Source organism: Myotis brandtii, unplaced genomic scaffold (genome assembly GCF_000412655.1).
Source record: "Myotis brandtii unplaced genomic scaffold, ASM41265v1 scaffold975, whole genome shotgun sequence".
NCBI lineage: Eukaryota > Metazoa > Chordata > Mammalia > Chiroptera > Vespertilionidae > Myotis > Myotis brandtii.
The window spans coordinates 256451-256834 of NW_005372049.1; the positions used below are offsets into that span (position 1 = coordinate 256451).

At 68.2% G+C, this 384-nt stretch overlaps 1 protein-coding gene across 1 annotated transcript in view; it reads right to left on the bottom strand.

The window, feature by feature from the left end:
* Window positions 1–328, bottom strand: part of TNNI1 (troponin I type 1 (skeletal, slow)) — a 32146-nt gene extending 31818 nt beyond the window's left edge. Inside the window, exon 1 of the mRNA XM_014533392.1 lies at window positions 260–328. The gene's annotated coding sequence lies outside the window, so the exon portion shown is untranslated. The remainder of the gene's footprint in view (window positions 1–259) is intronic.
* Between the last annotated feature and the right edge of the window lie 56 nt (window positions 329–384).

Below are 384 nucleotides of genomic sequence, written 5' to 3' on the forward strand. Positions count from 1 at the left end.
CCTCCTGGCACTGCTGGGGGTCCCCATGTGCAGACAGAGCCGCTGGGCCGTGCCCTGGGCTCCGGGAGGCACCTTGTAGAAAGCCTCAATGGGCAGGAGAGGTGCCACGGACGCTGCGGGGGACCCGGGCTGCTCCCCAACAATTGTCCCAGCCAGAAGCCCCCCCTTCTTCCATCTCCGAGCCTCGTGTCCTCCAGCCGCCCCGCCCTCCCCCGGGTCTGGGTCTGGGCTCCACCTGGATCTGGCCGCAGACACTCACCTGGGTCAGCGTCCGTCTGTCCGTCCGAGAGCTGGGCTCGCCGGTCCCGAAGTCAAAGGCAGACTGTGGGGGCAGCGGGGAGGGAGGCTATGAAGGCCAGGGCCCTCAGCAACTGGCCGGTAAAA